This window comes from Phalaenopsis equestris, unplaced genomic scaffold (assembly GCF_001263595.1).
Source record: "Phalaenopsis equestris unplaced genomic scaffold, ASM126359v1 Scaffold000522, whole genome shotgun sequence".
In the NCBI taxonomy this organism is placed as follows: domain Eukaryota; kingdom Viridiplantae; phylum Streptophyta; class Magnoliopsida; order Asparagales; family Orchidaceae; genus Phalaenopsis; species Phalaenopsis equestris.
In genome coordinates this window covers 1,663,268-1,673,380 of record NW_018164962.1, presented here as the reverse complement: position 1 = coordinate 1,673,380, position 10,113 = coordinate 1,663,268, and the positions used below count along the sequence as shown (strand labels likewise).

The 10,113-nt window shown below is 36.8% G+C and overlaps 1 protein-coding gene across 6 annotated transcripts in view; it reads left to right on the top strand.

Annotated features, from left to right (window-relative positions):
• The window catches only part of LOC110028733, a 62,635-nt gene that overhangs the window by 15,559 nt on the left and 36,963 nt on the right, over positions 1-10,113 (top strand). Inside the window, exon 1 of one of the 6 annotated variants that reach the window (XM_020730708.1) lies at positions 7,741-7,824. The exons of the other annotated variants lie outside the window; for them this stretch is intronic. The gene's annotated coding sequence lies outside the window, so the exon portion shown is untranslated. Of the gene's footprint in view, positions 1-7,740; positions 7,825-10,113 lie in introns of those variants that run through there. 6 annotated transcript variants of the gene reach the window in all.

Below are 10,113 nucleotides of genomic sequence, written 5' to 3'. Positions count from 1 at the left end.
TTTCAAATAAGAACAACTATAGAACTTTTCCAAATCAAGGTAAATTTCTTCATAGCATGCATTTTTTTCAAGCCAAAAAGAATTATAAGATGCCAAAACCGAGCCTTCCACATGTGTGAAAGACTAAATAAACTTTCTAATATTCCATGCTAAATAAGAATAAATGAAAAACTTCATGATACATATCCTAACATGCTTGCAAGAGGAGCTAACATTGTCTCAAAGACATGTTTCAACCCTCCTAATTGCTTTCAATAGAAACATGCCACAGTAAATAGAAACATGCCATAGTTTCACCATTTTAAGCAAGTAATCAAGTCTAACTTCTAGAACATGCTCACATTTTCATTTCAAGATGCTCAAGTAACAAATATTTTAAAATATAGGTGCAATACCAGACTAGCATGCTGTACCATCCAAAGAAAACTATTCCCAGCAGCCTGATCAAGAGAAACCGAAAGGGAGCAAGGCACAGAGGAGGGGAGGAGTACCTCTTTAAAGCAGAATCCGACACAAAAGTTTCAGAAAAATACTTCCCAACTCAAACTCCTCTCCAACAGCAAGAGGAAACCAACCCAAACACTAGAAATTAAAGAAGAAAGTGAGAAAGAAATTTGGAAGAGTTTTCCCTTCCTCAGAGATTTTTTTTAATGCTCTAAGTCGAGTCTTATATAGACGAGATAAATAGAAGAAGCGATCGAAGGATCGTATTCGGCTCGAGGAAACAGGAGGAGTAGACACCTCATACGGGCGTGCGAGAGAGGCAGAGGATGAGATCCGATAAGGAATGGGGAGCCTACGCTACGGTCGGACATGCGAGAGGCGAACGTGGGAATAAGTCGTTCTAACCACATGAAGAGGGAGTGGGCCAGGCGACCGAACGAGCAAATTCTAAAGCCCACCGGATCGAGACACATAAGAAGGGAGGGGAGAAAAAATAAAATTAGGTTAGGGATTAATATAAGTTAATAATAATAATAATAATAATATATTATTATTTATTATTATAATTAACACTTAAATGTGTATCTTTCCTCAGACACGTCGTCATAATGAAACGAACGTCCCCCTAGGCAAAATCGACGTTCCAGACGCGTCAGCCCAGTCCGTTTCGTCAACCAAATTTGTTTAGGCAACCTTGTCGACGATCTGGATAAAAATGCGTCGCTACCCAAATCACTTCAAAAACTCAATTCGAGCTCAATTAAACAAGACGGTGCGAAGTGCGACGATGTCAGGTCAACGCGTACAACCAATCCTAAGGCCAACAATCCTATAGGGAATCTCCTTGAGCTTCTTCACAGTAGCCCCACCTACTAAGTGCTAGAGGCCAAAACTACTATGCAGAACTTCAAGTCGAGGGAAGAAAAGCTCTGATTTTCTAACGGGGAGGGTTCTTTCACTAGTTTTCTAGGAATAGTCGACAAGAAAGTCCTATGGCTATATCCTAGACTGTAAAAAAAAGGAAAAACTAGGCTTAAACCAAAAGTGAGGTCAACAGTATTGTGGATGAAAACCGAGCAATGATTCTGTTGTGTTCATTATCTTCTTCTTATGAACACCTGGTGACTACTCTGACATATGAGAAAGAAATTATCAAAGTTGATGAGATTACTGCAGCATTGTTGACTCACAACCAGCGGAAGCAGAATGCAGGGAAAAACTCTCATGGAGACAATTTATATGTTAAGGGTAATCAAAATTGATAAACGAAGAAAAAGAATGAGAGCTCTGAAAGGCGAAATTCTAGAGACAAAAAGACGATTCATTGCTATAAGTGCAAGGAGCCAAGTCATATGAAGAGAGATTATCCAAAACTTAAGAAGCAGACTGGGGAGAAAGAGATGCATCATCCAAGTCCGTAAATGTGATGCAGAGTGACAATTCAGATTGCAGTGATGATGATATATTTTTAATTTCATCAACTCAGTTCATGAATGCATGAATTCTTGATTCAGGATACTCTTATCACATAACATATAACAAGGAGTAGTTTACTTCATACAAATTAACTAATTCTGACTCAGTCTATTTAGGTGATGATAAATGTTGCATATATTGTTGGTATTGGGGAAGTCAGAATTAAGATGTATGATGATATTGTTAGAACATTATGTGAGGTCAAACATGTTTCGGATTGAAAAAAGAATTTAATTTCCTTGTGCACTTTACATAGAAATTGTTTTCTTTCTAAGGCAGATGAGGATAGGGAAACCATCAGAATTGTTAATGGTGCACTGACTGTGATGTGAAGAAAGTTAACTTCAGGTAATATCTATAAACTGTTGGGGAGTACAATTGTAGGTGGGGTTCACTCTGTTGTATCATACAATGAAAATGCAGCAGATATGTTGACCAAGCCAGGTACTATAAACAAGTTTTTGGATCGCTTGAACTTGTTGAATGTTTGTAATTTTTAGAAGACATGGTGGCACAATCTACATTGGTGCATAAGAAACTCCATTATATATTCTCCTAATGTGCTGGATGTTCGCCAAGGTGGAGATTTGTTAGGTATGACTCATATATCATAAATGGGACAGATGCTGGAGCGGAGTGGAGCCCACAAACGGAGTGGAGTGGAAGAATTTGTATAATCGGGGGAGTTTCATTATGTGGGTTGGGGGTGTGGGGGCAACACCCCCGCAGTTTGATACATGGGTAATTTAAGTAATTACATATTGTACTATAGAGTTATATATATGTCCTGTTTGTAACCCTAGTTGAGATTTTGAATCTTGTATTTTATATTCTTTTCTGAATATTGAAAAGGAAGTCTCCGCTCTGCTCCCGAGGATGTAGGTATCTTTGCCGAACCTCGTAAATCTCTGCGTGTTCTTATGGATTTGTGTCGATTCCTATTTTTTTTCGCCCTAATTTCTCAACAATTGTTTTGAGAGAGATTTATTCTTTTTTGTTATATTTCCTTTAGCTATAAGGATTTAATCGAATAATTAATTGGAGGTGAGCAGTAGCTCCATGATTTTTAAATGCCAATGATAGTAGAGGCGATTGTTTATAGCTTGCCCAATCCATGACTGTTGGTTGGAAGTATGAGAATTCGAAATCTGAGAATCGTAGCATTTGCAGGAGTTAATGTTGGGACTAGTCCTGAATCAAAAGATAGAACGATATTTCTAGAGGCAGAGTTATTCAACCATAAAAGTGAAATTAAGTGCCTCATGGAACCAGTGGAGGCTGATGCTAATCAATTTGAGCTAGTAGTTTGCAGAAGGATCTAATTATTGAGTGGTACATTGCACAGCTTCATGCAGCAATGAACAAATTCATTCTAAAGTTAGAATAGGTGGCCCTAGACTGGAGGATAAGCAACTTTCTGAGAAATTGAACCTTGAAATCTGTTATTTGGAGTTGGAGTAAGTGATCAAGGAACTGAAAGCCAGTTTGGAAGGATCTTATAAATAATTTCTTCGTGAGAAGATAATGTTGGAATCTAATTGTTTGCAGCTCGATGAACACAGGGAACCTCCTTGCATGCAATCTTCAAGGTTTTGACGCTCGGATAAGGGAGTTGGAGGCTAAGAACATTGAAGCTTACAATGAGAGAGTACAAGACAGCTGAATTAAATCAAATCCTGGATGGATTTAAGCTAAAAATCAATGACGCCGGAGGAAGATGGGCTTAATGCTAATGTGAGCAAACTCTCATGGATGATGTCTAATACAGGGCTAACAATTTATCCCAGGATGCCTAACATCGGTTGCATCTTGAGTAGGTAAATATCATAAAGGAATTTGTGGAAGCAAGGAAAAACTCCGTGAGCTAATGAACATATTGAGGGAACTTGAAGAAAAAGTGGAGAAGCAAAGGGTTTTTTTGCCCCAAAGTTCATGTTCTAGCCTCCCTCAAATATGAATCAGAGAGTTCTACATTAGATTTCAATTTAAATTTTCAGAAGGCATGTTAAATTGTGTAGATAAAATACTATGCAGAGGTTTTGTCTCATTTTGAGATGAGCTTAATATTTGAGGTTCGAAGTTTTTCATAGGAGCAAGCCCCTGTGATTAATTATCTCCCTCGATAACGAGAGAGCACTTTCAATTAAGGTTAGTGTGGGCTCTGAAAATTCGGAAGCACCCCACTCGGTCCGTCCGCGACTCTCTGTATACTTTTGTTTTGTGTTTTGTTTTGAGAGAGCTTTAAGGGTCAAAATTTCTAGAAGACAAATTGAATGATAAATAAGGCATTACCCAGAGATTTCACCCTCATTTTGCGAGGACTTTTTGATATGGGGTTCCAGGTTCTCCATAAGCGCAAGTCCCTATGGTTAATTACCTCTCCTGATAATGAGAGAGCACTTTTGACTAAGACTTTGTTTGGGAGGGCTTTTTCTTTCAGAAAAGCTTCTTTGAAAGCAACTTTAGAATAAACAATAATATAAAGTGATAGTTACTAAAGCCAATATTACCATTTGAATTTGAAAACTTTTAGGTGCATTTTAAAAATATTAGTTATAATTTTTAATATAAAAGACTATAATACTCTAAATTGTTTTAAAATATAATCATCATGTTAACACTGATAAATTATCTACATAATTTTATATGGTTATCATTGCAATACTCAGATCGATCTGTTCTCCTGACGAGATTAATATCCAACTTCTAAATAAAAAAAATCTAACTAATTACCACAACAACAACAACAAAAACTACAAAGCCTTAACCTTAATTAAACTACAAAGCCTTAATTCCACTACGTGGGGTCGGCTACATGAATTCTTTTCTCCATTGCGTCTTATTTAGTGTCATATTTTACCAATAAAATTAAATAAGCTAAAAGAATGAAACCTTCAACAACATTTATTTCTTTCCATTGGAAACTCCCCTTGCAGAACCCTCGTATGGAATACTTTTATTCAATTGGAAAGTTTTTTTTTTTTTGGCTTTTTGTTTTCTATGACCATAAATTTTTTTCTTTTGAAAATACTTTTCTTTTTGTGGGGATATCACTATCATAAGTGCTCTTGACGAAAAGCTTCCTCCCACGGCGAAGAGAACAGGGAAAGGAAAGAGTAGCTAGAGAAGCATCTCCACCAGAAGTTCAAACAGTAAACATGGAAAGAAGATGAGGCTATTTTTGACGTTTTGTATTCCAAAAGGCTGAATGCGCAGGTGCGGTAGGTGCGAAGTTGCTTCAATCTCACGTTATAAAATGGTTTGTGAAACACCTTTGTGATCGACAAACTATGATAAGTAAAAAATATAACAAACTGATGAGAATAATATTTTCGTTGTTCTGTCCAACGTAACGGTGGTGGAAATCGTTCTCACATAAAGCCTAAGACTTTATTAAGAATTGAAAATTCAACATATAATAACAGTAGACTTAAGATTTAAATTGTAAAATTTATCACTTGTAGTTTAAAGCAGATGGCGGGAAAATGAAGACAAAACCCGATCAAGATTCTATTGTTCCATCATACTAGATCGTCATGGTCCCTGATCTACTTAGTTAGAGGAGGTAATCGACTTAACCTGACAGAAATATTCTTATCAACAATCATGGGTTGCATCGTCCAAGAGATCTTGCGGAGTTGGGTGGATTTTTGTATAAGGGGACAAACTTAAGTCGACTTTAGCTGACAAATGGCTTTATGTCAATCACTTGTACTCTTAAGATTTACAACTCAAAGGATAGAAAACCGTTGGAGAGCATACGGGCTACGTTCGTGATCGTAATATAATGACAACCACTCGGCTAGAGGGCTCTGGTCGTAACTACTACTGTGTAGTGTCATTTGGCGGCAGCCACCCCGCCGGAGGACTCTAGTCGTAACTGCTACTTTGTAGTGTCATTTGGCGGCAGAACCACACGAACAGGAGATTCAAGCCACATCCTTACTAGCATGCGATTACGTTGATTGTGAATACAATGATATAGTTGATATGACATTCACTCTTTATGAGTTGAAACCAATAAAAAATTTATCACCTCGATAAACTGTTTGGAGGGTGGATGGATTTTTTCTTTAAAATGTCAAGTGATTTAATTTTGAGTGTTTTGGTTGGTTAATTTGAAATTTTTGATATTAAAAATTGACCAATCCGATTGAAATCCTGAATCAATACGACCATCATCGTGGATTTAAGCATTTAAAATATTTATATTTGAATGGACATTTAATTTCATTAGTTTAAACTTTTTAGGTTATTAGTCCTATCGACTCTCGTCCTTGTAGGGAGAATGATCAGATTAGGTGATTTATAATTATAAATTATTATCTTAAGATTTGGACGTTTATTTCGAAATTACTAGACTCATCATTTTCAGTCATTACGAGGAGGATCTGACTAGTTGGGCGAGACTTATAACTTTATTTTATAGATAAGATGATCTGATTAGCCCTCGAGACATTGTCAAATCTAGTATTTGAGAATTCAATACATTGGTTGGAGCACATGTGTGTTTTGTAATTAATTTTGAAATAATACGCATATATACGATCATAATATGCTTTTACCTTCAAAGTATAACATGGGGTTTTAACCATTTGCACATAATTTATTGTGCTTATATAACCACTTGAAAGGGTGTAGTTTACTTGCACATGTTTCAAACAGATCTTTGGAGTTGAAGCATTATCTTTATTTCAGTACATGCAAAATTAGATTTTTGGGCTTTAAAAAGAACCACCTTCTGATCGCTTGCAAGTATGTTGTGAATCCTTTTAAAATTGAAAAGATCCCATATTTGAATTATTTTTCATCTTTAGAAGCCCAAGTCCGAAAACCCAATTTTAAGTTGATTTTCAAACCGTAGGAGCCTAAGTCTCAGGAGCTTAATTTTCAAGTATTTTTCAGGTTTTATGAGTTTAATATTTTAAAATCCAAATTTAATATCTTGAAGCCCTGGGAGTTTATGTTTTAAAAGCCCATAACTTTTAAAACTTTTAGAACCTTAAGAGCCTAAATATTAAAAACCCAAATCCCCATATTTTAAATCTTAAGAGCTTAAATCTTAAAAGCTCAAAAATTCAAAATGAGACATATTTTATTTTATTTTATAAGTTCAAAATTTCAAATATTAAAAAATTCTTGCAGTCTCCCGGTGTCAATCCCCATTTGGGGGCATAAGAGAATACCAACATTTCCAACTATTTTAAAAGATACGTTGGTCAGTGTCATGAGACACTACGACCGAGGAGAAAAAATATAAATTTAACCCGCGATCTTAAAAGACACAACAAGTCTTTCTTGTACCTGCACAAAAGATTAGATCACAAACCAACATTTGCCAAATGATACTTTACTTTCCTAGAACGATACTAAGTTCCCTCTGACTGGTACAGTGGTACTTGCTTTTCCCACAAATAGGAATTTTAAAATCCCAATTTAAAAAAAAAAATCAAACAAGTTCGCTATTTTCCCTGAACGGTATTTAGTTCTCTATGGATGGATACTCGCGCTTCCTCTGGTGGACATTTCAAAAATTACCAATTACCTCAAATCTATATCTTTTGAGCTCCAACATTGTTGAGACAATAACAAAATAACAGTACAACACATTATTATTATTTTTTAATACCATACACAATATAAGACACAAGTACCGGAAGCCTCTCTGGGGTGAGTGCTCGGGCTCCAACAGCAAAACCAGTGAAGACTCGGTTCGAGCAGAGGTGATCGGGCTTGATCCTAATCCAAACATTATTATATTTGGCTGTGTTCAATAAGAGGTGTTTTTTTAAGTGAATTTAAGTTGCGAGTGGAAGTGGGACATCCATCCCGGGGTGAACTGGGAGGGCCTGAATTGATCCCGTTTTAGGTTTTTCTCGCCCTAGGGGGCCGCCCACCCATTTGGTATTTCTATTTGACTGTTTTAACTAACATTTAGGGTTGCTTATTTTGGCTGTTTATAAATATTTGCTTTAGAGTTTGTATTGGACAATTGGTTTGGTTTTATGTTATTGGAGATTGCTCTCTGATTTTTCTGCTTATAAGAATCTACTTCAAGTGTTGTGCTTATCGCTTGCATGAAATCAGGTGGTGGATTTTCCCCAACCTCTGTGCCTCAGCGAATTTGCCGCTAGTTGGTGTTTCCTTGCTGTTTTCTATCCAGACAACAGCCATAATCAATTTTCCCCCTCTAATCCTCTCTGATTCTCAGATATTTCCTCACTATTTTCCAAACATCCACAACACTTATTTTGATCCTCATACACCTTCTAGGAACTCTAAAATTGTTATCGTTCACGAACAACTCGTGTTTGATTCGCTAAATAGCTCATGTTCGATTCATTGATTCGCTAATCAAATGAACTAAACACAAACAAAGTTTTTTAGCTTGATTTATAAACGAGTCGAATACAAACAAGCTTTTGTTCGATCCTGTTTGGCTTATCTTGACTCAAATTAATTAAATAATAAATAATAAATAAATAATATGTAAAAGAAATAATATGTAAAAGTTAAAATAGTGATATCTTTGATATGATATCAAAGATTTGGTTGTATAAATGTAAAAAGCAAAATTTAGGTGTTAGATATGTAAATACATATGAAATGAATGGCAAGTATATAAATGCCACCCGAACTTTTCACATAAAAAAATCCTGCCCACCCCACCTGCCCAGTTCTTAGTCCCACATCAGAATTTAAGATAATGCCGTTTAAATGTAAAAACGAGAATCAAAGGTTGGAAGGTTTTCAGTTAAATGCAGCTGTAATTGAAAGCAGCTGCTATTTTGCATTCCCTTTCTCTGAAGTGTTTTAAAATAAAAAAATAATTTTTCATTATTAAAATTTAAGTCGAACACGCGCAAGAATATGTAAATTGATCAGAACACAAAAACAATGTTTACAAGCAATTTCAAACATAATTAATTTCAAACGAGCCAAACATGAGTCAAGTCCGAGCTCACTCAACCACGGCTTGTTTACAGTCCTAAAACTTACAGCTCAAATTTGCAATAGATTTTTCACTTGGAATTGTAGAAACCATGATATGCAAACAAATAATCTTCCCAGAACACAAACACAATGTTTACAAGCAATTTCAAACATAATTAATTTCAAACGAGCCGAATATTTGCCAAGTCTGAGCCCACTCAGGCATGGCTTGTTTACAGTCCTAGAACCTATAGATGAGATTTGCAATAGTTTTTTTACTTGGAACTGTAGAAACGATGTTATGCAAATAAATAATCTTCCCATACAATAGGACATTTTTTCTTGGTTTTGACGTAGTATCATATAGTTATGTTATTTTGACCCCCCGATTATTGAACAAATGTAAAATGACACTTTTGTAATGTGGTTCCGCTCACCTACCACATCTCACCTACCGCTCACTTACTGCACACCACGCGTACACCTTCCCTCCCAAAGTGGCTTCCGAGCTAGCTCTTATGTACTTCTTTAGGCTATATCAAGCCCACTCAACCGCATGATGTAGCTTCAATTTGCTGAGCACAAAAGTGTATGTGGAATTTGGCCCAAGGAATAGAACGCGGGATTGAGAGAAGACAAAGATGAGGTGAACAATAGAAATAGAGCATCTAACATTTTTTCAATAAAATGTTCTCTTATTCTTAGGTATAGGAGACAATTGGAATATTGGATCGAACCACGTAAACGATCTGTGTTTGCTTGTGTTATTTGCGTTTCATTTATATGTCAGGAAGTACATATCTCACAACAATTGGCGCCGTCTGTGGGAAGATCCATACTTCTTGGCTAGAGGTGTCCACGTAAAGGTGTTCGCAACCAGCGACGAAGAAAAGGAGTTCGACATTCACGAACAGAGGAGCAAGCGGATCGTGCCGCATGCAGCCGATCCTCAGGTGGTGCGGTCCGGCGAGACGAAGGAGGAACTGCCCGCGAAGGAGCAGAGGAAGGCGGGTCGTTCGTTCGGTGAAGGGGCAAATCTCCGAAGGAGGAGGATTTCCGCGACAGCTAACACATGCCGCGACAGAAGCACGCGAAGCACGCCGCGACAGCTCTCGGAATTCAGTAGGTGCTCAGCGGAGCGGATTCATACGTTAGTGGGGATCGAGCCACAATAATGGGTTCCGCCAAATTCGACATCTAGAAATTCAACGGGAATAATAATTTTGGTCTATGGAGAGTAAAGATGAGAGCTCTATTGGT